Genomic DNA, 25955 nt, shown 5'->3' with positions numbered 1-25955 from the left:
AGGAGCCTCGGTGTCCATCGAAATATGAATGGATAAAGGACATGTGGTCTGTGTATACAATGGAACATTCCTCAGCCATTAGAAACGACAAATACCCACCATCTGCTTCATGTTCGATGGAACTGGAGGTTATTATGCTGAGTGAAATAAGTCCATCGGAGAAGACAAAAATTATATGGTCTCATTCATTTGGGGAATATAAAAAATAGTGAAAGGGAGTAAAGTGGAAAGGAGAAAAAATGAGTGGGAAATATCAGAAAGGGAGACAGAACATGAGAGACTCCTAACTCTGAGAAATGAACTAGGGGTGGTGGAAGGGGAGGTGGGCGGGGGGTGGCGGTGACTGGGTGATGGGCACTGAGGGGGGCACATGATGGGATGAGCACTGTGTTATTCTATATGTTGGCAGATTGAAAACCAATAAAAAATAAATTTATAAAATAAATAGCCAAAGTGGGCTTTGCCTTAGTACATGAGGTATGTCCCTCAAGAAGTAGATGGTATAAAACAACAAAAATCAAGAAAAAATTAATTTGTTAGGATCTTAGGCACTGTAATCTGGGTGACATAGAGTGAAGAGAAATCATGTATCCCCCCAACTTTGAGCAAGGATTACAGGTTTATGAGGCAGAAATACAAGCTTGCTTTGAATGAATGATGGTGAGTGCTGTCAGTGTTCAGGGTGGCTATGTAATACAGGATTGGCCATTTCCTTAACAGTTGTTCCATTGTTTCTCCTTCAGTACAAAATATCAGGCTGTGTCCCAGGATGCAGTCCAGTTGCAACACACCAGTTACAAGGGCCGGAAGCCCGAAGTTGATGGGTGTCTGAAAATTGAAACAGGAGATGTGCCTATGCCTTACTTCTTTACTGTCTTTTTTACTCTAGTTTCAGTGACTCTCTTAGCAAACTGAGTTCATTTTGTAATTTTGTTCATATCCCCCCCTCCCCTGCCTTTTTTCACCATCTTTCTGACAACAAAGTATCAGTGAACAACTTTTATGATTCTCCAAGTCCCTTTCATTGCCAGAGTGGTTGACAAACCGCTTTGGGTGCATCATGTCCCCCCAAGGTTTGAGTTTCATAATTAATTGATGCTTGTTATGTTCAACAAGCATTCTAGGTGAGCCTGAGGGCCACATCTGAGTGACAAGAAGGTTTAAGGAAATAGGGTTGTGATATCAATTAGAGAGTCTCCTTTCTGGATAGATCTGATGAATGGGTTCAATTCTTTTTTTAGGATTTTATTTATTTATTAGAGACACAGGGAGAGACAGAGACAGAGAGAGACAGACACAGGCAGAGGGAGAAGCAGGCTCCATGCAGGGAGCCTGACCTGGGACTTGATCCCGGGTCTCCAGGACTGAAGGCGGCACTAAACCACTAAGCCAGCAGGGCTGCCCAGAATGGTTTCAATTCTTTGAGGAACCATCACTTTGACACTTTCAGTAGCAGCATGGGGAGAAATGCAAAACCTGAGCAATTGGGAAATTGCAAATAGGACATAAATAATGTATGCAACAGTGTAACTTATAAACCTGAACACAGGGATCCCTGGGTGGCGCAGAGGTTTGGCGCCTGCCTTTGGCCCAGGGCGCGATCCTGGAGCCCCGGGATCGAATCCCACATCGGGCTCCCGGTGCATGGAGCCTGCTTCTCCCTCTGCCTGTGTCTCTGCCTCTCTCTCTCTCTCTCTCTCTCTATCATAAATAAATAAAAAAATTTTAAAAAAATATTAAAAATAAAAAAAAATAAACCTGAACACAAGAGAGCCCCAAATGCTGAAGGCAGCTAGATAAAAAGTATCAGAAACTTGGCATTCAACCACCCTGGATAGAAGTCCAAACGTTTTCTTGGGACCTGTCTAGTGTTGGTAACTTAGTGGTTTTCACTTCCTCTTGTGATGAGCACTTGTACCTATGGCAAATGGTCTCAGCTATGGCACAAACACCACCTTGGGGCTGTGAGTAAATAAGGTAACACAGTCTCGTTGTTGAGGACCTCAGGATCTAGAAAATAGAGAGACATCTGTTGGGCTCTTGTGGAGCAGTGGAGTGTGCTTTCTGCTAAGAGTTCTGGTAAGATTTCCCACCACACCCTATAGGTGTCCGTGCCTGCTCCGAGCCTGAGCTGATAATTATAAGGTATGGGTCATACTGATCTCCAGAATACCCTGCAGGGAAGTCCCAGGTTGACTGTGGTCGTAGCTATTATCTTTCAAGGGATGTCCTGTCATTCATAAGGGTCTTGAATTTCTTAAGTGAGGTTTGTGGGTAGTGGCTGTACCATTGTGAAACCAGTAAAAGGAGTCACTGAATGTCCTTGAAAATATGCAGCAACGAGGCCTTTCCAAGGACCAAGGCATTCATTAGAACTTCAAGGCTGGAGATGGAAAAAACAAATGAAAATGTATCCGTTTGATGCACAGAGTTTTCTAGAAAGTTCTGAGGGCTTTTGTTCCATCATTTGGAAATGATGATGTTACCAGGAGTGAGTGAGGAGTGATGTCCAAGGTTGAGACAAAGGGGCTTTGACGAATCTCTGGTGGCATAGGAGTGCTACAGCCAATTCCAGTGTCATGTGGTGCCAGAAAGGCAGAACAAATGGGTTCCCTTTTATTTACTGCCTCGGGTCACTCCTCACATGGGGAAAAGGGGATGAGAGGCAGGAAGGGAGAATGATATTGTGGGGATGTGGCAAACAGACTGAGAGTTTTCTGTGGTAGGGTTAGAGTATTTGCAAGTGTTTTTCCCAAAAACTCCAGCAGAGTCCTCCATTTGTGAGAACAGTTTGTGAGAAAGAGCCAGAGATAGGACATTAAGACTGTAGATAGATTTGGGCAGGATACGTTACGGTAGATGGTGCTGCAGTATGACTAGAGGTATAATTGGGTGCAATTGTGAAGTTGGAGGCAGGAATGACTGTGGGGGTCATCGTATCTTGCAAGGCTCCAGTGGGAGACAACGAAGGATCCAGCAATCCTATGGGTAGCCAGGTGAAGCACAGCATTGGCATCTGTGAGCAACAACACCATCTTTGTAGATGCTAGAGGGGATCAACGCAACGTGAACAAATGATAGGATCAAGAATGTCGTGCTTTTGAATGTAAGTAAAGGCTGTGACAGAACAAGAGTAGGTATCCAGAAACCTTTGGGAGTTTGGTTACCGCCACTGAAGAAGCTCAGCTTAGTGAAAAAGAGCAAAAATCCCAATTCATCCACAGAGAAACAAGGCCAAAGATTTCAGCAACTTGGTAGGAGTTTCCTTTAGATTTTTGTGTGAGGAAATTACTATGGTATCGGCTTGGTTCTGTCTCATAGGAAAGCAGTCCACTCAAATGTCATCTGCTGCTTTTTGTGGGCTACAATCAGATGCAGTCTCCCATTGGCTTGATAGTTCAGTTGGATTTTGCAACCATTTTCGAAAGAAATGATAGGCACAAATCCATGAGTCAGTGCCTTCTACTTTAGCAATTCACAATAGCTGGTATGAATCCTCCCAGAGAGACTGGAGGGAGTCTTTGTGGAGTTGTCTCCAGGGTCATAATGTTTGAGGACTTTGTCCCAAGAATCATGGTGTGAACAGACTGTTCCATTAATTACTCATTTCTTTGAAGCACCTCTTTATAGCTGTTGTTTCTTACTAAGTCCTTATAGCACCTTTCTGTTGGGGGCTTACCTGCCACTTGATCAGATCTCCTGGTCTAACAGCAATGATTTCAAAGCATGAACATCTATGTCTCTCATGGAGAGTGAATCTAAGATCCAACAGTATTAAAGGAAGATATTTTGGCCATGTCAAGTTGAAAGCTACCATGGGTTTACCAGTTGATATTTTATGATGCCTTTTGTTCGTTCCTCAGGACAGAATGTTTGGAGACGATAGGCATGGTGGAGATGTTGCATAATTGGCCAGATGTGACAAAGGGCCTATAACATTTGTCCTGTGAAATGGGTCCTTCAGTCATTGTGTATTCCTTAGTTTTGAAGAATTTTCTTCAGTGACATTTATCTACCCTGAGGTTGTAGGTCATAGAACAGGGAAGGGGGGATCCCTGGGTGGCGCAGGGGTTTGGCGCCTGCCTTTGGCCCAGGGCACGATCCTGGAGACCCGGGATCGAATCCCACGTCGGGCTCCCAGTGCATGGAGCCTGCTTCTGTCTCTGCCTCTGTGTGTGTGTGTGTGACTGTCGCACACATAAATAAAAAATAAAATTAAAATAAAAAATAAGAACAGGGAAGGATTCTTCTATCCAGTGAGCATCTTTACCAACCATTTTTTTTAACCAACCATTAATAAAACACACTGTATTGTGGCAACACAATAAAATCCAATGATCCTATCACTGTTCCATCTAATCCTGCTATGATCTTTATTAATTTCTTCCTTCTGCTAACTTGTTCTTCATTCTTTCTCTAGGTCCTCCAGGTGTAACGTTAGTTTGAGGGATTTTGGTTGTTTTTCCTCGGCAGGCCTGTATTGCTATAAATTTCCCTCTTTGACTGCTTTTCCTGTGTCTAAAAGATTTGGGACCGCCCTGTGTTCATTTTCATTTGTCTCCATGTAATTTTTTATTTCCCTTTTTTGCATAAAGTACTGATCATTTAATAGTGTGTGGTTTAGCCTCCCTGCCTTTGTGGGTTTTGTTTTTGTTTTTTGTTTGTTTGTTTTCCACAGCTTTTTCCTTCTAATAGGTTTCCAGTGTTGTACTGTTGTGGTTGGAAAAGTTGTATATGGTTTTGACCTCTTAAATCTATTGAGATTTCTTTTGTGGGTTAACATGTGAATGTGAATGTGACATTTGCACTCAAAGCAAAGTATTCCATCGTTTTTGGGTGGAATGTTTTGTATATATCCCTGAAGTCCACTTGGTCTGATGTGTTAATCAAGAACAGTTTTCTTACTGCTTCTCTGCCTGGATGATCTATCCTTTGATGCATGTGGGGTGGTAAGCCTCTTGTATTTTTGTATCACTGTTCATTTTTCCCTTTATGTCACAATATTTGCTCTGTGTATTTAAGGCCTCCAGTGTTGGGTGCATAGATACTTACACTGTTCTATCCTCTTGTGGGTTTGACATGTGCCATTATGAAATGCCCTCTCTTTCCCTTCTTACATTTTGGTTTCAAAGCCTATTCAGATAGAAATATTGCTAGCCCAGCTTTTTCCACTTCTGTATGCATAGGTTTTATTTTTCCATTCTTTCACTTTCACTTTCTGTGTATCACCCATTCAGAAGGGAATCTCCTGTAGGCCACCTAAACATGGCTTTATATTTTATTTTATTTTTTTTTTAATTTTTTTTTTATTTATTTATGATAGTCACAGAGAGAGAGAGAGAGGCGCAGAGACACAGGCAGAGGGAGAAGCAGGCTCCATGCACTGGGAGCCTGATATGGGATTCGATCCCGGGTCTCCAGGATCGCGCCCTGGGCCAAAGGCAGGCGCCAAACCGCTGCGCCACCCAGGGATCCCTGGCTTTATATTTTAAATCCATTCTGACACTTTTTGTCTTTTATTGGAATATTTATGCCATTTACATTTAAAGTATTTCCTGGAAGTTTTGTACCTATTGCCATTTTATTCCTCATTTTCTGATTGTCTTTTATAGTTCTCTGTTTCTCCTCCTGCTTTTTTTCTTCTTTGGATCGACTTTCTCTAGTATTATTTATTATTTTTCATCTGTTGCATATTTTGGGTGTGTAGTTAACATGAGGCTCATATATGACAACTTAAGTATAAGGCCGTGTGTGTTGTGATGGTCATGTAAATTTGAACACATTCTCGGAGGACAATTCACTCCCTCCTCCCCTTCTGCCGTGTATGCTTTTATTCCTAATTTTCTTTTAATTTTTATTTTTAAAAGATATTATTTATTTATTCATGAGAGACAGAGAGAGAGACAGGCAGAGACACAGGCAGAGGGAGAAGCAGGCTCCATGCTGTGGGAATTTCCTCATTATGTCGACTTAATAATTCTTTCAGTGACACAGACATAACAGAAGAGCATAAAAATGCTGTGACACATTTTTCTATTATTTCAAATGTACAAATTTAAATGTATTAAGTCCATCACCATAGTATAACCATGGAAGTCAAGATGCATTTCTAACTGAAATCTGTGCACCAGTGTTCGTGACAGCACTTTTCCCAATAGCTAGAGATAGACACAACCGGAAAATCCAGCATGTAATGAAAGGACATGTAGAATGTGATATGCATACAGGACAGAAACTCAGGCATAAGAAGAACCAAATGGTTCAGTATGCTACAGAACGGATAGAGCTAGAAACAACAATATGCTCCTTGAAAGAAGGCATGCACAGAAAGATGTAAATTCCTAATGCCACACTTAGGAGGAAACTAAAGTAGGCAATTCCATGGAACTAGAAAGTAGACACTTGGATGGCTGGAGGCAGGGATTGGGGAAAGAGGAACAGTCCTCTCTTCATGGGTACAGGGATTAGACAGGTTGAAAATGTTTTGAATGAGGATGGCAGTGCTATGTACACAGCATCATGACTGTAAACATGGCCTCTAAGCATATACTAACTCATTAGTAAAAGCATCAATACTACATATATTGCATCAGATAAAAACCTAACAGTCTGAAGCAATAGAAGACGCAAAGAGTAGAAGCATACAGGAGGGTGTAGAAGCTGACCTGGTACTGTGAGAGGTGAAGAAGGGGGAATGTGGCTGGCCTTTACAGTGAACAGGGCGACTCAGGGGACTCAGGCTGATGATTTCTGACTGATTAGATCCCTTTAGTTTGAAAGTAAAGCCCTGCTTCTCTTTTCCTTCCTGCTCATCTGCTCTGTATTTCTTTGTTCACCGAGGAGGTTTGCCCAACAGCAGGTCAGGTCTTGCTTATTCACTGATCACACCTGTGCAGTGTGTCCCCACAGCCACATCAAGCAAAACTCCCCAAGGAATTCCTGGGCAGCACAAACAATGTCCTGACAGCTACTCTGTTTCCTACTAGATCCCATGGAGGGCTCATCCAAGGACTTTCATAAGGACAAGGCAGAGGAAGGGGCCCCATCTCTCCCTGAGGTAAGCTTGCCTCTCTTCCTCTGAGATAGAGACGTTGCTTCATTGGTTTCTTCTCCAATGAGTGCAGGCTGAAAATTTGACAATGTACCTTAGGGAAGAGAGGAGCAATCTCCTTTATCAAGGGAATGCTGAGTGAAAGTGTTTTCTAATGACAGCGGACACAGAAGGGGGATGAAACTGGGCATCCTCACAAACTTTGGGGGACCCAACATCTTTGTCACCAGAAAACATTTCTCTTTCAAAAATACTTTTGGGTCTGTTGATCAGAATGGACTTCAGAGTATCTTATGAAAAGATCAAGCATTTTAAAAGTGTCCTCTTTCACTGGAGTGGGGGAACATTGACTCAACCCCCTTGTACTCCATTCAGTTTCCGGAAGTCCTCACCAAACAAAAGAGCTGTGCAAGCAGTGTACAGGATGGTGTGATCCTCACTGTGTTTTCTTTTCTCCAATCGCAGGTGGATGCTGGGACTAACAAAACCTGTCTCTGTTTTTAGGAGTAACATTCTTGGTGGTAAAATCTAGAGTCAAAAGAAGTCTACCCCCGCCCCGATTCTGGATTCCTCCTGGGATTGAGGGTTGGGGTATAGTGAGAGAAGATTGTCCACTACAGAACTGAGACCATGTTGTAGAAGGCCTGGAGGAACTGTGGCATGTAGGAGGTATTGGTTTGTGTATATGTGGGTCGAGGGCATCTGCACGCACACGAGTGTGTGTGTGTGTGTGTGTGTGTGTGTGTCTATGTGTTGTGAATGTGACCGTGAGTGTGTGTATTTCCCAGGAGGTATTTCCACGCTCGCAGCACAATCAAGGAGTCACCAGTCCAGGGTCATTTCATCACCAGGACACCCTTTACATGCTCATCCCTCCATCACCACAGATGTACCTGGAGGATGTTTCCATTTCCTTTCCTGATAAGGAGATGGTGCAGAGCTGAATAACCCAAACCCTTGACCTCCTACATGGACACCCAAAGTGTGAACCCAGGAGTCAGTCTGAATGTGGCTCTAGGCTATTGACCTGCACTAATTGCTCAGTCATGGGTTCAGTAGCTTCTGAAGGAGCTAGCCAACAAAGGAGATCTGGCACCTGGGTCCATACCTCAAAATACTTGATTCCTCCAATGTCCCCGACAAGGCCCAATATTACACAGTGGCCTCCATGGTTACCTGACCGGGGCAGCTATTGGTGCACATATCAATGATTTTGGCCTGCCCTGGTGTCGAGTGCACATAGGAAAGGCCACATATTCCTGGTCAGCCCACAGATTCTGGAAAGGGTGAGGCCCCAAAAAGGACAGCGCAGAGCAACATCTGTCACGGCTGAGGTCATTGTGTATACATGACCAATAGCAGATAAGAAACAAGGGAATTTCATGTGCTGTAAGCCTTACAAATGTTCAAATTTAAGGAGCACATACCCACAGGTCACTGGCAGATAGGAACTCAAAGTCAAACTTGGTTGTCACCTTGGAGCCCAAAGTCCCCATTGCAGATCTCCTGCACAGCCAGGTTAGAGAGTACCAGTGCTTGCTCCCGGCCTCTTCAGTGAAAGGAACTTCCCATTTGTCGGATGGCCCGGGCCAGTTTCAACAACCACTGACTTGATGGAAGCACACACATTGTACAGCCAAAGAAAAGGGGAAGGAATATATCAAACTGACTAGAGTGGCTATTTTGACAAGGTAGGATGGCAGTAGTTCAAGTCTTCTACGTTGAGTTTCCATAGGAGAGATGATTAATAAAGAATCATTTGAGGATGCCTTTCCTAGGGTTGAATTCACTCCCACCATTAAGGCTGCTTTTCATTGAGCACAAAGTCTTACAAAGACATGACGAATACCGTAGTGGCATACGGGGATCCTGGGGCAAGAACTGATTACCAAAGAAGAAGATAGGGACAGCTTAGCAGAACTTCAGTCAAGAGAAGTTATGGGACCCGGTCATCACATATAATCAACTTTAGTGTTTACACGTTTTCCACGGCCTATTCCATCTTGATCAGGCTCACGTTAGCTACAAAGACAAAAGCCCCATTCTCATATCTTTCCTGCTCCTCTCTCATTCCTTCCTCCGTCCACCAAGGAGGATGCCCAGCAGCAGCACAGTCCGTACTTCCTAGCCACCCACCTGCACACACTCAACTCTTGTCCTCATCCATCCAAACTCCCTGACGAGTTCTCAGGCAGCCCGAAGAGCATTCTCACAGTGGCTCTGTAACCTCCTAGCTCCCCCCAAGGGATTGAGTCAAGAACTGCCAAGTCCAATAGGAAGAAACCCCAGCTCTCCTTCACGTAAAGTCATTTTCTGTGACTGAAATGCAACTGAGGCTTTGTTTCCATTTCCGAGGAATTAAGAAGGTCTGAAGATGTACATCCCAGAGGGTATATACAATTTCCTTAGTGCTGACAGTTGACCATGAGTTTCCATCAGCAACTGACACCATATTTAGAGGGGTGTTAAGAACGTAATACCACTGGTTACATAACGAATGCTAGCAAGCATTTTCCAGGAGATAATTTTCCTCCATGTAAAACAGCTTTGTGTTTGCTCCTCAAAATGCACCTGTAAGATCTGACATCCAAATTGGGAGCCTTATCTGCAGGTGAAATTTATTTTGATCATTGACTCAATGACTACATCCCAATTATCTTACTAATGTCCTCAAGGGAAAAAAAAAAGACATACAAATGACGTGCACAGAGTGCTGTGATCCTCATAATGTTTTTCTTTATCTGCAGGAGAAGGCAGCCCAAGGTCGTGTCTTTATGTATTCAAACATCAGTCATTTCTTGAGGAACAATCTAGCTGATGAACAAGGTGGGTCTTTCCCCTCTGCTTTGGTCTGGAGGGTTTCCCTGATCCTGGATTCCTACTGGGAATGGAGGGTGGGCTTGTGAGAAAAACTGAGTGTCCAGTAAAAGAACACGACTGTGTTCTATAGACCCTGGAACAAATAGGTCATTTAGGAGGTGTGGCTCATCTGTATGAGGGCTGGGGGTTGTTCCTATGTGAGTGGATGTGATGTGATTGTGGGTGTGGTGGTGCTTGTGTGTGTGATACATCAAAAGACCTTTCTAACTTAGGCAAGTGTCCAATATCCAAACATAAACCTCACCCCCACCAGGCCCACTGCTTAGGATGCCACATTCCTCCCTCACCACAGCTGCACCTGGAGGTTTGCTTAGTATTCCCTTTCCTCAGACAGGATTGGGGCAGAAACCAAGAGCACAAACATCTGTCCTAGCTGGGGGCGTGTATCGTGCATGGTCAAGGCAGAGAAGAATCAGGAAGAGATTTCCATCTATTTCATAACAGCATCCTTAGCCTTAAAAAATAATGCTCAACACTTGTAAACACACTGTGAAGGGTGAGGGGCAAATAGGAACTCAAAGTAAAGCTTTGTCAGTAGCTTCTTGGTGCAACCTTATTGCAAATCTCCTACATAGCCAGGGCCAGGTTAAACAGTGTTAGGGCTCACGACTAGTGCCCCCCACCATCATTAACTTGCCACTTGCTGGATGGGCTCCTGCGAGCACAGGTCCCCACTGACTTGACGGACACCCACACATTGCACAGAAAAGGAGGACTGATGGGCAGCCCCGGTGGCTCAGCGGTTTAGCGCCACCTACAGTGCAGGGCGTGATCCTCAGACCCAGGATCATGTGCCATGTTGGGCTCCCTGCATGGAGCCTGCTTCTCCCTCTGCCTGTGTCTCTGCCTCTCTCTCTCTCTCCTCTCTGTGTATTCTCATGAATAAATAAATGAAATCTTTAAAAAAAGAAAACAAAAGGACGACTGAAAGAAATAGCACTCCATTGATGGAGGCCTTGCTGAAATGCAGGGATGACAGTAGGTTGAAATCTAGTTAATTTCATTTGCCTTATGATCAGTGATTAGTGAACAATCCTAAAACTGTAGCATAGCGGGGTCCAAGTCCCTGCTCCGCTGTGTCGGGTATACGTGGACCCAAGCTCGAGCTTGTAAATAAATCCTCATGTGTTTGCATAAAAAAAAAACTGTAGCATAGTTCTTCTACCTTCAAAGAAGTCCTGCAACACTGTTCTTTGAATGAAATACCATCTTATGAAAGAGATGAGACACTGGTAGGAGAGGCGCCTGTTTATCCTGAGCAAAGCAACTGACTTGAAAATGTTCACAGTGCAGTGGCAGCTTTGCTGAACCTCAAAGAATCCATAGGACTCTTTGCACCCTGAAGTAACAGGTAGCATGCATTTTAGGGTTTGCCCTCTTTTAGATAGACTGTTTCACGTAGATTCGATTCCCTGTAGGAAAGAGTCAGAGGCAGTGTTTCTATGTACTTTCCTGCTCCTCTCCTTGACCTTCCTTCATCCAGCAAGGATGGCCAGGCCTAGCAGTCGGTCCTTCCTGATTGCCTACCCACCTAATAACATACAAAGACTCAAATTTTCCACATCTTCAGCAACATTAGTTGTGAGTTTGCTACTTGGGGTGGGTTCTACGCCATTCTAATGTATCTCATCCCGGAAGATGATTCCATGGATGGCGAGGTTTCAGATGAAAGGAAAAACATAGTGCCTGTAAATAATTCATTTCCTCCTCTGTCTCTTGCACTTCCTCTCTGATGTCCATTAGCACCTCTTCCTAGCGCTTCCCCAGCTCCCTCCTTTATGATGCCCAAGCTGAAGTACCTTGTCTCCAGCAGAAACTAGTTTTGGCACCTGCAGTGTCTATGGAATCACTCTACAGCCCTCTTCACCCATTTCTCACCCTTCACAATGGAGTCTGGGGATCAACCCTGAACAGCCAAGCAGGGAGTGGGGCTGGAGTCAGCAGGACGGAGCCCACCCTGGTGGGGAGGGATCGGGAAGGGGACCTGCTGGGTGACCCCAATCAGTGCCCCCAATCCCTGGTTTGGTATCTGTAGTCATGCCTGATTTTGCTCTTCCTTTCAGCTCTCAAGAAGCATCATTTCCACTGACATAAGGGAAGAAGCAATGGAAGAAATCGGTCACTCAGGAGAAAAGGAGGAACTAGGAACAAGGTGAGTTTGGCAGAAAAAGAGGAAAGTGACACAGGAACATGTCCATCATCACACTGACCTACTTGTTGGCAACTGAGGAAAACCAGCCAAAAAGCTGGGGTGCTGCTGCCTTTGGGGCTGAACACTAAGAGGGGACAAGAGGAAGGTCATGATCCTTACAGGCCCTGAAGGATGCTCTGAGTACATCTCACAGGGAATGGGACCCAACCTATAGGAGGCCCTGAGGGAACTGAGCCGTGTCCCGCAGTAGCTGCTCAACCTTCAGGGACGGGACCTGAGAAGCCCTGTGCACTGTGCTCCTGTGGCAGAGCGCTCCCAGAGTTGTTCACCCCCTGCACAGAGAGGGGGGTGGGCATAGACACACAGGCAGAGGGAGAAGCAGGCTCCATGCAGGGAGCCTGATGTGAGACTCGATCCCAGGTCTCCAGGATCATGACTGGCTGAAGTAAGGCACCAAACCGCTGAGCCACCCAGGGACCCCAGGATGGCTCTTTGCATAGGCGCCCGGCTATTCCTGAGGGTTTGTGGGCAGGAAGCTTCACCACGTTTTGGGTCAGGGAGTGAAACATAGAGGCAGCAGGCTGAGTTAGGATTGAGATTATTCTTGTGACACAGACACCTCCTGCAAGGCACCCACTTTCTCCCAAAGACACATTGGCATGGGAGGATTTGAGAATGTAGGGACAGCTGTTGGTGCCGGGGTCTAGGATATTTTCTCAGGGACCCTGGGCATGGCATGAGGCTCAGGGATCTCTATGCCCAGGGAACCAACTACATGCCTGTCCAGGATCCATCACACATCAGTGTGGCCACTCTGAACAGTCACCTCATTTCCCTTTCTGTCAGTGCCCACACTGTAAAGCCTGGGTTGCAGCCCCTGCCTCCGCTCCCGACCGTGCTGCTGAGGGGATTCCAGCAGTGGGATGGTACTCATTCTCCATGAGCTGTAGAGCATCATTCCCACGTGAAGGCTAAAGAAGGAGCTTCCATCCTCCTGTGCTGGGGAGCCATCCAGGCCCCCTGTCTAGATCCACCCATGACCAGAGGTCTTAACCCCTTAACCAGTCATTCAATCCCTTCACACCTACAGAGAATTGTGACACACCCGCCCTTGACTGTGCTCCAGGCTCTACTTGTAGCAAATCCCATTTAGCCTCCTAACGGCAAACTAGTGAGTAGGCGGTATGGACATTTCCACATCTCAGAAGAGGAAACTGAGGCACAGAGGGCTGTCCAGAACTCTCTCAGGTATGTGCAGCTTCCAAGGGGGATGAGAACCCAGACCATAAGGCATAGTCATGGTGTTTTGTTGCATTTCTCTAATGTCTCTGCTAAATCAGTGTATTTGCCCACAAAACCTGTCTGTGGGGGGATTTTCAGTGCACACCGCACTGCAACGTGTTCCTAAGTCCAACTCAGAGGCAGGACAGTCTGCGGGGCAGCCGGTGAGTCGGGGGAACAGAAGGCTGAACTACGGGTAAAAAGGGACCAATCCCCAATGGCCTTCTGCTAGCAAGTTACCACACAGCTCTCTATTGCTGTGCATTACCCAGGACGTCGCACAGTCCTGCACAGCCACATCTTTCCCTTCCAGTTGGAAATTCAAGAAAATGTGCTTCTGTACACCCACCCTAGGTACACCTCATAAAGTGAAAGAGATGAAGGTACTGCGGAGGTTGACTCATCACTTCAAGGATAATTGCTATCGTTCCATCAGTGCTGTATACTTGAGAGAAAGGTACCAAAATGCTGCCTCGTGTTTTCTATTTCAATGAACAATTTTAAATGTCTTAGGGCGTCATTAGTGCAATGACAGAAGTCAGGGTGCATTCTAACTCAACGTCAGAAGAGCCCTCAGGTAGCAGGCAGTGGTTCAGGACTTCTGGGACAGTGGGGTGGACCATACTCCTCTGGAGGGTGAGGAAGGTGGATAAGAAATTCCAAAGGTAGTGGAAATATGTGGAGAACTCTGATTTTCTCCTGTCACGTTTCTGAGTGCTGTAATTGTAAGAGGAACTGGATTCATGAGCTTGACGGTGCTATATTGGAGTCATCTTTTCTTGCTATTTGAAAATTATCGGTCTCAGCAGGTCTGCACTTCCCTCCCTCTGCCACTGCCACATGTCCAAGTGGGGTTTGTTTGGTGAAGCTTCTCGGTACTTGTGCTGGGGAGACTGTAGGGCTTGTTACTGACCTACAGGGGACATGACCTGAGGGCCACAGCCCCCCTCTCTTGTGAGAACGCGGAGGCTGAGTTCTAGTGTGAGCCAGGAGGTGGAGGAGAGGTAAACTCTCCCCTTTGTGATTTACAGGCCTTTGTGCAAAACTTCATGGATCTGTCCTGTTTGCTGGACCTGAAAGACGACTCCCAGAGTGGTTGACGTTAACAAATATTTCCTCTGGTGTCACTACATAGGCTCCCCTGTCCCTTAGCTCATGCCAGCCTGCACACCCCTCCAGAGTCTGATGTGTGAACGTGCTTCCGTGGAAGAGACGCCCCTGTGCAGCTGCCCTAGAGACCCTCCGTGGACACAGGGGACCTCGAGGCCTGTGTGAAGGTGTGGCTGGGCCTGCTTCACACACACGTGCCCTAGGCACCCTGCTGACCTGTCTCCTCGGTCTTCCCAAGCTGCATGTTAATGGTTCTATCTTTGGCGTATTTTCCAGGATCATGACTCCGGTTATGAGAAGAAAAAGATCGTAAAGCGTTGAAATACGGGAGTCACAGCAAAACCACCTGCAGCCAATAAATTCTACTGGATTTCCCCATCAGTGGGTTCCATAGCCCCCACAGGGGCATCTGGCCATCAACGAGGGAGAGCCATGAGTATCACTTCCCCTGACTGCAGCTTTGAAGGTACTGTGGGGGTAAATCAGTATGTAGATTCGAGAGAAGTAACTGTGGTTTGTGCAGAAGAGCCTAGAGGCTGGGATGAAAGAAGGAGCTGGGAAGGTGCCAGTCAGAGCTAGTGCAGCTACTTCCTGCACGAGGCCTTCTCACAAGGCCTGAGTCCAGGCTGCACAGATTTTAGTCTAGGAGACATGGGGGCTTGTAGACTTCAAGCAGTAAGTCACTGAAGCACCAGCCTGACCAGGAGCCCCTGTCCTCATTCATTAACTGATTCACAATGAGGTTTGGTCAGTTGAAGATCAAGCTAATTCTCTGGGGAACTGTCATGTGTACAGTTGGTTTGGAATGTCCTGGGTTCTGCGACAGTTGGGAGTCAAGAACACTACTGGTCATCCAGGGTGGTCACCCGAATCAGGAATTCTCAGAGCAGGGCTGCTGATAGAATCAACTTGTGCGGGTGCAGAGTTAAGTGAGAGGGAGGTGGAGACATGTTTGGATTCCCCTCAGTCCACTAGGGGGTCTTCTTTGGGGGAAAGACATTGCATTTGTGTCAGGAATTGAAATGCAGAACCAAGAGATGGCTCGGGATCTGGGCCATTCTCTTGGGCAGCTGCAGTCCTTGCAACAGTGCTGGGCAGGAGTATATGGACAAGGAAGTGAGGGCAGGGCTTGGTTTGGTGCACAGGGTATGAGCTCATATCCAGGTGACCAAGGAACCATCTGCTGCCCCCACCCCAGAACCCTCCCTCATCTGTGCTGCAACCCTGAGCAAGTCACTTCATCTCTCCAAGCTTCTGTGCCCTACACCTTAAATTATGGCCCCTGGCCCCACACTCTGCCCACCCCATGGTGCTGATGTGAGCAGAACAAGAAATAACAGTCTCTGAGTTGTCAGAAGTCAAGTATTGTAGCCTCCAACCATTACTGTTGAGGGGTCCGTACCTCTCTTCAATTCTATCCTTTCAAGTCATGTATTTTGGAGCCTTCTCGTTAAGTGAGAAACGTTCGTAATTCGTGAAGAGTGGCCACTTTTGTTCCTATAAATCGTCCTCCTTTCTGTAAAAAATGTCATAAGTTTTGTCTTATATTAACAAAGCTGGTCTAGTTCTTTGGGTTAATATCTGCTTGGTGCCCATTTTCCCATCATTAAGCCTCATCCTACTTGTGTCCTGGATGTAAAGGGGGACTCTGGACGATGGCAGAGAGATGACAGATTTTTATTCCCTCTTCCAGTCTCTGCCTCTTAATGGACTGTGTAAATTTACCTAATTACTTTTCAGGTAGTGTTGCATACTCTTATTTTTTCCGTCTGTTTTCTATGCATTATGTCTTTTTGTTTTCACATTCCTACATTATTGCTCTTCTTGGTGTTCTATTTTAGAGGAATTACTAAATCCCCATGTTTCTTTTCCCATGTGTTGTGGCTTATAGTTTTAGTAGCTTTCCTGGGCATTACAGTTAACTTCTTTATGTATGACAGTCTAATTGGCTTAAGACCAGGTTCATTTCCAAGGCATTCATCGACCTTAGCCAATTGATATCCCCTCCCTGTGCCATTATTGTCCTACATACGTTTTACCTTGTGTGCTGATCAACACCCATTTATATTTATTTCATGTGGTGTTCTTGAAAATCAGAAGAATATATTTTTATATGTTTATTCCATATACATCTTACCCTCCTAGGCATTTATACTTGCTTGTATGTTTACCTCTGTGACTATTTCTCTGTGGAGAATTGAGGTACTCTGTTGTCTTTTCCTTTCAGATTGAAGGACTCCCCCCTAACGTTTCTTGTAGAGCTGGTGACGGCAGGGGCTTCTCTCAGGTTTTATTTTTTTAAATTTTTATTTATTTATGATAGAGAGAGAGAGAGAGAGAGAGGCAGAGACACAGGCAGAGGGAGAAGCAGGCTCCATGCAGGGAGCCCGATGTGGGATTCGATCCCGGGTCTCCAGGATTGCGCCTTGGGCCAAAGGCAGGTGCTAAACCGCTGTGCCACCCAGGGATCCCTCTCAGGTTTTATTTATCTGGGAAGGTCTTGACATGTCCTTCATTGCTGAAGGATATCTGTGCTAGATGCACATTTGTTGCTTGACAGATTTTCTCCTCCAGAATCTTTTTGTGTCACCCTGCTGCCTGGTGCCTCAGTAGTTGATGAAAATCAGTCATTCACCTTACTGAGAAGCCTCTACATGATGACGCTTTCCTTTTTCTTGCCACTTCAGTGATTCAGTTTTTGTCTTTGGCCTTGAAACATTGTGCTACGGGATGGATTTATCCTATCCAATCTTTGTTGAACTTCTTCAATGTTTAGATGACTGTTTTTCATGAAATATGCTACGATTTGGGCTATTACTCCTTCATATATTCTCAGTATCCCTTTCTGTCTTTTATTTTTCTAGGGAGTGTCTCAGTGCCTGTGTTTGGATGCTTGATAGTAGTACCCAGGTCTCTGGGATGCCACTCATTCTCTTCCCGTGCTCTTAGTTGTTTTTGTTTTGTTTTGTTTTTAATGTGCCATTTAGCAGACTGGATGTCAAGTGACCTACCTTCAAATTTACTGGTTCTGTCTTCCTCCTGCTTAAGTCTGCTGTTCAGCCCTGCTATAGATGTAATTGTGTCCACCCCCACACCCAAATTATATAGGAGAGTCAAAGCCCACGGTGCCTGTAAATGTGTTCTTATTCGGAAATAAGATCTTTGCAGATATAATCCAGTTGAGATACAGTTAACACTGGACTAGGGTGGGCCCTAATTGAATGGCTTTTGTCCTTATAGGTTGTCCAGTGTAGGCTGTTGTAGGTTTGGAAACACAGACACGGAGACAAAGGGCATGGAATGTCAGAGATGGCAGTACTGCAGCTTCAAGTCAAGGAAAGCCAGAAAATACCAGAAAATGAGTTTTCAGAAAATACCAAAATCTAGAAAAACGCAAAGACAGATAATTCCCTAGCTCTTTCATTGGGAACAGAGCCCCTCCTACGACTGGATATAGCTAGCGGCCAACCTAAGAGCCAGGCCTGTGTAAGGAAGGCAATCTCAATCCTCTGTGCCAATGCTTTCCTACATAGAGGCAAAATTTGTATTTCCCTTCCAGATCTCTTGTTGTCCCAGAGGCAGGGAAGTATAGGCTGGGCTTTAAAATAATAGAACTTGCGGGATCCATGAGTGGCTCAGTGGTTTGGTGCCTGCCTTCAGCCCAGGGTGTGATCCTGGAGACCTGGGATCGAATCCCACATCTGGCTCCCTGCGTGGAGCCTGCTTCTCCTTCTGCCTGTGTCTCTGCTCGTGTCTCTGCTCGTGTCACTGCTTCTCTCTCTCTCGGTGTCTCTCATGAATAAATAAATACAATTTTTAAAAAATAAATAAAATAATAATACAACTTGGCAACTCTGGTATCAGACCGTGTGCCTCCCCCAGAGTTGATGTTACTGCTTTGTCATTGCTGTCTTCTTATTAGTGTCTCTTCTAAACTAATTCTCCAAGCTGGCAAATTGCTTATGCGTGGCCACTGTAGGCCTGGCTTGAATACTGGTGGTCAGTCGGTGACTGGGTAGGGTATGCATTAGCAGCCTCAAACAAAGAAGTGGCTCCATCTGTGCCAAGCGGCCTTTCATAGTGAGCCAACAGCTGAAAACTCTGCTGCAAACCTCACTTCTTGCTTGTGCACAGCATCAGGGTCAGCCAGAGGTGCCAGTGTAGGGGACCTTGTCAGGTTTCCGGAGCATGCACACGGCCCTACAAAGTGCATGTTCTGGATCCTGAGAAGTTGGAGCTTCTCAAAGCCCCTAGCGCTTTGCTTAAGGCTTTTGTTAGCCTATTGTCTGCTCGAATTGTTATCCATCACTTTAAGCAATCACAAGTTGAACAATTGCCCCTCTTTTTCTGTTTTATGTCTTTTTTGACAGTTATGTCAGGGAAAGGTTTTTAATTCTGGGCACCTTCCCAGTCAGAGTCGATGTGGACAGTTGAAGAGATCGGGTCTTACACAGTTTCCACCAGATTGGCCCATTTACGATAACTCTCCAGGAGGGAGGTGGTGAGGGGGCTCCAGCCCAGCTCTGCTCTCTCCAGTGGCTGACATATGGATGACTTCTTAAAAAATTTTTTTCAAATATTTATGAAAGAGAGAGCGGGACACAGCACAGGCAAGGGAGAAGCCTGTTCCAGGCAGAGAGCCTGATGTGCGAATCGATCCTGGCACACCGGGATGGCACAGTGGGGGCACTGATTTGGGTCAGGGAAGGTCCCATTCCCAATTCCTCCCCACCTGGGTGGGCTCCACCCTCCTGACACAAGCCCCACTCCCTGATTGGCTGTTCAGAGCTGATCCCCAGTCTCAGTGGTGAAGGGTGAGAGTGATGCTGAGAGAGGGGGGAAGAGGTATGTAGAGTGATTCCATAGAAACTGCAGGTGCCAAGAATAAGTGCCTGCAGGAGCCAAAGGTCTTCAGTGGGGACATCGTAAAGGATGGATCTGGGGACTATCTAGGAAGAGGTGCTTATGGAAAGGAGAGAGGAAGTGCAAGAGACAGAGGAGGAAATGAATTCATTACAGGCATAATGTTGCTCCTTTCATGTGAATCCCCGGAATCCGTGGAGTCATCTTCCAGTGGGGCAGGCCAGCAATGAGGATGGCGCAGCCATGAGAAAGGAAATGGAAAGTTAGCGGGGGTGAGAACCCATGGCTTGCTCCTCTTGGGATGAGGGACTCTGACCTCAAGATGATGGGTCCTCAGCTCTGGGGCCCCCCTGCGATTAGTCCCTTCATCTCTACAGGGTGGAAGTGGGTCTCTGGTCTCCCAAATGCGTGTCCCACCCGTGGGTTCTCTCCATGCCTAGGAATGATGTCTGTGTCATCCTGTCCCTCCTCTGGAAGGTCACTGACTCTGTGACTGTGTGACCAGGACTTGAACTTTCTCTCTCCCTACTCCCCTTCCTCCTCTCTTAACAACTCTCCATTTCCTTCTCCTTTCCATCCTCCACCAATAATATTTTTCTTAAATTTTGGATAGGCAAGGACTGGTAGGAGATATACTCAGACCCACTCAGTCAATCCCCTGAACCCTCTGTGTGAGGAGAATCTATCTTGTTCTGGGATTGCTGGAGAACTTGAATGAGACGGTGCCAAACACGTCCACATATCCAGTGTTTGCTCTTGGGACGAGATGATCTTCCTTGGCACACGAGCCCGCCTTAAACAACCTCATCTGTTCCCAGAAGTGATACAGAGCAGAAGTGGAAATGAGAGGGTACTCAGTTGTCCAAATTCCCCCTGAATTTTCAAGTGAAGTGCTGGAAATATCCAACAGGGTAGCCCACTGAACACATGGTGCCGGCCAGAGCTGGCGCTGAACCTTAAAGGGAGGGCACGGTGGTAGGGCCCTGGGGCAGGCTTGAGGACAGGTGACGGGGTGCGCATAAGAAGGGTGTAGGGGGACAAGGTCTATGCTGTGAGGCTGGAGAATTGGATTGTGAAAGGAACAGTGACCCTGTAGCCCTGCTAGCAGATGTTCTGTCCTAGACCTAGGCCATGCCCAATGACAGGTCCGCAGGATGCTTGGGCAAAGAGTGTGTGTGTGTGAGAAGTAGGCCCAGCCACACCTTCACACAGGCCTGTAGGTGCCCTGTGGCCAAAGAGGGTCTCCAGGTCTTCAGTATGTGGCCTCTCGCTCATGGAAGCCTGTTAATGACAGACTGGTTTGTGTGGTGAAGCAGGGATGACCTAAGCGACCCAGGCATGTATGTAGTGACCGCAGAAGAAATGTCCCTTAACATCCCCAGCTCTGGGAGTAGACTTTAAGGTGCAGGAAATGGGTCAGGAGCATGAAGGTCCATTACATGTCATGTATCTTACACGGGACAGAGTTTCCTTCTCATCCACCTCCTGACTCACATGGCAACTTAGTTTCATGGTTCTCAGATTTAGAGGAGGGTTGCTCTGGCACCCAGATCATGTCCATCATAGGGCAATGACAAGAAAGATACCCAATCTCTGCCACACGACTGCCGAGTGGTGCTGGGCAACAAAACCAAGCTTTGACTTTTGGCAGCAGAGAAGGGTGGGAAGTGCACATTGGATGGGAAAAATCATTAGGACAACAAACCCAGGGAGGGGGATTAGAAATGCGACACACACGGAAGGCCCCTGGGCACGATTTCTGGTCCTATATCAGTAAAATAGGAGATGAACGAATCGGATTGCTAGCCAGTATTTCCCTTTCATTTTTGATTTCTTGCCCACCTTCTCCATTCTCTAGAGTAGTAGATGCACCACCAGGTTCCTAAGAACCCTCTGCCAGTGCTCCCTACCTGAACCCTATTCCCTAACTGCCGAGTCTTCCTCCCCACTGCTGGAGCCGTCTATGCTCTCCAGACACAAATCTATAGGAACACAAGCATGAGCAATCCTGTTATTGGAGGGAGGGGCTCACCCATTCATCCTACTCTAGTTGAGTTCTCTGTGGGTCATGAGGCGTCAACCTCCCTGACCTTTCTGGTGTGTTCTCAGATGTGCACTGGGCTTGGGGGAGTCAGAGACCTTCAACGGGGCAGGGATCACAGTTTCAAATTTGGCAGAGACCAAGATGCTGTGAATCCACTTCATCCTGTCCATTCTACTCACCCTTTAAGCAGTTCCCCACCAACTGTGGCAAATGAAATTCCAGCAGTTATGGAGACCCCTGACATGTGGCTAGGGTGAGTGAGCAATTCAAGGGTTTATTTTCTGTAATCATTTTTGTGTAGGTATCGAGTTAATGATTGTGCCAGGTGGACTATAGACAGACTCCCCTTGGACTGCAGAGCACGAGCGTCCAACAACGAGCAAGACATAACCCCTGATCATTCCTCTTGCTTTAACTGCTGGCCCGTTAGCAACATCCACGTTTAGGTTGTCCTGGTCACACGCACAGGTGCCAGGCACTATGGGAGCCCACTGAGCACTGAAAGGGTGAGGTGAACACCTCATTTGCAGGATAAATGGCCCCCAGAGGCGATGTCACAGCCTTCAGTCACAATGTCACGTTAAAAAAATGGAAAACCTGCTAAAATGCAAATGTGACCACGAAGGAACACAAATAGCCAAAACGTTGTTGAGAAACAAGAAGGTGGTGGCTTGGTTATTGCAGACTTCAGAGTACCTGAGACAGCTGTGCTAGGCAAGCAGCACGGTGCTGGCATAAAAGTAGGGGCACACTGCAGCAGAATAGAGAGTTCCAAAATAAATTCACTCGTTCATGCCTTGTTAATCCTTGAGGAGACCACAGGATGGGAAAAGGATACCCTCTTCAACAGGGAGCAGAATGAAAAGGCATCCAAAAGTGAAACCCACAGCAGTGTTCCTGAGGATGTAGATAAGTTGGGGCTTTGTATGTTACTTTGCTGCAGGCTCATTCAATCCAAGGAAAACTCTGCTCCGTTTTATAATTGTTCACTAATCATTCATCATAAGGAAAATCAAGTATATAAGCTTTCAATCGACCAACATCTCTGCATTTTAACAAGGCCTACATCAAGAAAGTCCAATTTCTTTCCAGTCGTCCTTTTCTCTGAAACATGCGGGTGTCCATCAGGTCAGTGCAGATCCCTTCACTCAGGAGCCACAGAGCCAGTGGCAAGTTTGTGACTCGGTGTCGGGGCACCTGTCATGAACACTGGTGTACTTTTACCTGGCCCAGGCCATGTAGGCGATTTTCAACAACTTGCTGTTGGGCACCAAGTTAATGACAAAGCTTTCCTTTGAGCTCCTGTTTACCCCTGACACTTCACTGTGGGCTGATATGTTGAAAGCATTTTTTTTGTTAAGGCTAATTCATTAGCCTTAGGAAACACTCTGAAATATTTTCCTGAATCTTCTCTGTTTGGACCCTGCATGAGACACGTCCCCAGCTAAGACAGATGTTGTGCCCTTTGTTACTGACTCATCCCCCTCTGAGGAAAGGGAATACTAAGCAAACCTCCAGGTGAAGCTGTGGTGAGCTAGGAATGTGGCAACCTAAGCAGTGTGCCTGGTGACGGTGAAGTTTACTTTGGTAACTGGATACTTGCATTGATTTGTGTAATTGAGAAATGTCTCGTGATGGAACACACACACTCAGTGCACTGAAATTGTCCCCAGGGCTCATTACGCCCCAATGTACAGCCCGACCCTACTCCTAGGCCTCTCTCCTACCAGTGCCGATAACTCTAACCTTCAAAATAGTCCAATGTTACAAGGGTGTTATCTGGCATTGAGTTTGGCTTTTCTACGGTGGCTGTCCCCCCAAGTGGAGCTAAGCAATTTTATGGGATTATTCATGTGAAAACTAAAGTTGCGATGTCAGAGAAAAGACCGCTTTAGTTATGGGTTGGTTCAGCTACCCAAAGGACTTGAGGTTGAAAACAGACTGCTCAGAGAAGTACTCATCTTGTGTAAATGGGATGAATCTTCTTTGCTATTCTTAAAGTTAAGAGATGTCATCTCTTGAAATAGCACAAAGATCAAGATTATAAAATAAAATTTCAGGACTGCCTCATGGAGAAGGTATTTTGATGCTTGGAGTTAGAAACTAAATCTTTGTCCTCTTCCCATGTACATTAATAAGTCTTGGGCTCCACAAGATTGTGTACTTTTTTTCTCCTCCCAATCAGCTTTTCGTTTGCTTCCTTGAGTTTTATCTATCTATCGATCTATCTATCTATCTATTTATTTTAAGGATTTTATTTTATTTATTTATTTTCTTTTTTGCAATTTGGGATATTAGTATGTAAAAGGCCTTACAAATAAAAGCAAAACCAATCACATTAATCCAGTATATTAACTCATGGTTCTATTAATAATCATTAAAATTGTATGAGGAATACATCAATAAACAGTGAAAATGATAGTATTTCCCCCCGTGTGACATTGTCAAAGAAAATAAGGAAAGTAAGGGTGAGGAGTTACCCAGACTGTCAGAGACTCGGGACTTTCCGAAGGGGGTGTGGGGTCAGACAAGACTTGTTGTCCAGCAGCTTCCACACTGTATTGCGCGCTCTTTTCCCAACCGATGAGTTAGCCAGTGATCTTTTGTACTAGTTGCCAAAACATGAGGTTGTATCGGGTTAGGTAAGTGATGGTTATGAGTAGGATCCTGGGACAGCCTCTGGAATCAGGCAGGCAGACATGTGTCTTCTCAATGAGAAAGAGCCCGAGAAATTCAGGCTACTCTTTGCAATTCACCTGAAGCCACTGATCTTAACAGGGCTTGAACTGCATGTCCATATCTTCTTCTTTTGTTGCAGTTCAATCAGACATCCGTTTATATATAGGTTTTGGCCAATGTGAACCAGTGCCCACAGCCCCAATTCATGGAAGACCCAAAAGGAGAAGTCTCTCTTTTTAGTTTTGTTCCTTTTGAAGGATCCTCCCAATCTGCTCTGGGCACAGCTATTGGAGAATGATGGTCCAGACAATAACAGTGGGGTAGTGAAGAGCAACTCTGAAGACCCATGAGTTCTGAGCATGAGTGATAGAAGGAATGGAGGCCCCTTCCTATGTCATTCAACCTGTTAGAAGCTGTGAATTGGTTTCTTCACTGACAATGTAATTGCAATGAAGGGGGAAGAGGTTGAGATTCAGAAAAGCCAGGTTCCATCTGTGGTCTGCTCTCTGAATCAGTGGTTGAGCGTCTGAATTTGGCTCAGGACGTGATCCCAGGGTCCTGGGATCCAGTCCCACATTAGTCTCCCCCAGGGCGCCTGCTTTTCCCTCTGCCTGTGTCTCTGCCTCTCTGTGTGTGTGTCTCATAAATTAATAAATAAAATCCCCACAGAGTGTGGGGAGTCTTGTCTCTGCGCCTCCCCCGGGGGACCTGCCCTCGCAGTGAGCAGGCGGCCTGGCTCCGGCGGCCGAGGGCCCACCTGTTTGCAGGGTGGCCACTAAACGCCTCCCGTCTGGGAGAAGAGATCTTTCCTCTCCCCTGCCTGAATTTGGAAGGGGTAACGTTTCCCCAATTGCTAGGACAAATCGGTGGATAAAGCAGGAGGTGGTATGTGATTTCACTACTGCCCAGGATACCATCCTTGCCCTCAGGACCCCAGAAAGTGGGGATTGACTCAGGTGAGGGGCTGTGTAGCTTTAGTGATCTCTCCTCTCCAGACTCAAGTGAGGCTGGCTGTGTTCAGTGCCTCCAGGGTCAGAAGCGAGAAAGGAGAAAAGGTGAAAGTGGCTGGCTCAGAGCCACCCTGGGCAGGGATGTGGTTGTGAGCAGCAGTCCCTTCGTACCATCCGCACAATCTCCCACGGGGCCTTTCAGCATTTCTTCTCTTCCTTGATCGGCTTTGCCAATTAGGTAGATTTCTCATTAAGTGATAGAATAAATGTGGAATAAGAGCTATGGCCGCATTAGCACAGTGCCTGTTAAACAAAGGATGAGACAGAAACGTTAGGTCGTTTTCCTAACTTGCTTTTCTCAGAACAGGGCCCTAACTCAGCCCCTGTTACAAGGGCACAGCTGTCCTGGAACTTGTTGCTTGAGAGGTGGCTGTGGCATGCAGAATCAGGGCTGAGGGCAGCCCTGGCCAGCTGCATTTGTGAGCGGCCCCGGGCTGCTTTTCCATGACCCCGATGATGATTTTCTGAATCCGTGTAGTGTTTCATGTAGGGAATGCCCTGAACACGGGGATTGGTTACGCAGCGGATTGCTGCACTAGTTAGTTGAATTCTTAGAATGGCATCTGAGTTGGTTGCCAGTGCAAGTCCCCATAAATGGTTTCTTAATCCAAATGCTGCTTCTTGACAGGACTCCACACCAGGACTCTTCCTTGCTCTGCACTCACTGCTCTGACCCTCTAGGGACACCTGCACCTGGAGACATGCTGATGGGTAACAGCGAGTGCTGCTGCTGTGAGTGCTCACTCACAGGGGCCTCCCGGAGTGCTCCATGTGACCCAGACCCAGCTTTCTCAGGGGAGGGGAAAGCCGAGGCTGTTTGTTGTCCCCAAAAGTCAAAGCCTTAACAAGGATGGTTGAGGAGAGAGGGAAAAAGGAGTCTGGCCA

The 25955-nt window shown here is 46.3% G+C and overlaps 1 protein-coding gene across 1 annotated transcript in view; it reads left to right on the top strand.

Moving 5' to 3' along the window:
- LOC140594330 (nebulin-like) overlaps positions 1-23803 on the top strand; it is an 82433-nt gene extending 58630 nt beyond the window's left edge. Inside the window, exons 10-16 of the mRNA XM_072725269.1 lie at positions 6987-7057; positions 7556-7720; positions 9799-9877; positions 11995-12083; positions 13174-13331; positions 14751-14940; positions 21683-23803. The gene's annotated coding sequence lies outside the window, so the exon portion shown is untranslated. The remainder of the gene's footprint in view (positions 1-6986; positions 7058-7555; positions 7721-9798; positions 9878-11994; positions 12084-13173; positions 13332-14750; positions 14941-21682) is intronic.
- The last annotated feature ends 2152 nt before the right edge of the window (positions 23804-25955 follow it).

Source organism: Vulpes vulpes, chromosome 10 (assembly GCF_048418805.1).
Source record: "Vulpes vulpes isolate BD-2025 chromosome 10, VulVul3, whole genome shotgun sequence".
Taxonomy (NCBI): Eukaryota; Metazoa; Chordata; class Mammalia; order Carnivora; family Canidae; genus Vulpes; species Vulpes vulpes.
The sequence above is the reverse complement of the archived record's forward strand: the minus strand, read 5'-3'. Positions and strand labels throughout refer to the sequence as shown.